The sequence below is a fragment of the Arachis duranensis genome, chromosome 1, assembly GCF_000817695.3.
Source record: "Arachis duranensis cultivar V14167 chromosome 1, aradu.V14167.gnm2.J7QH, whole genome shotgun sequence".
Classification (NCBI taxonomy): Eukaryota; Viridiplantae; Streptophyta; class Magnoliopsida; order Fabales; family Fabaceae; genus Arachis; species Arachis duranensis.
In genome coordinates this window covers 46,430,352-46,430,628 of record NC_029772.3, presented here as the reverse complement: position 1 = coordinate 46,430,628, position 277 = coordinate 46,430,352, and positions in this window count along the sequence as shown.

The following is a 277-nucleotide window of genomic DNA, read 5'->3' as shown; positions in this document are numbered from 1 at the left end:
ATGCTTAAACAGTGCATATGTATCTTGAATTTGTGGTTCATGAATGTTGGCTCTTGAAAGAATGATGAAAAAGGAGACATGTTACTGAGGATCTGAAAAATCATAAAAATGATTCTTGAAGCAAGAAAAAGCAGTGAATTCAAAAAAAAAAGAGAGAGTACATGAAAAAAAAAGAGAAAAAAAGAAAAAGAAATCATAAAGTTGTGATCCAAGGCAAAAAGAGTGTGCTTAAGAACCCTGGACACCTCTAATTGGGGACTCTAGCAAAGCTGAGTCA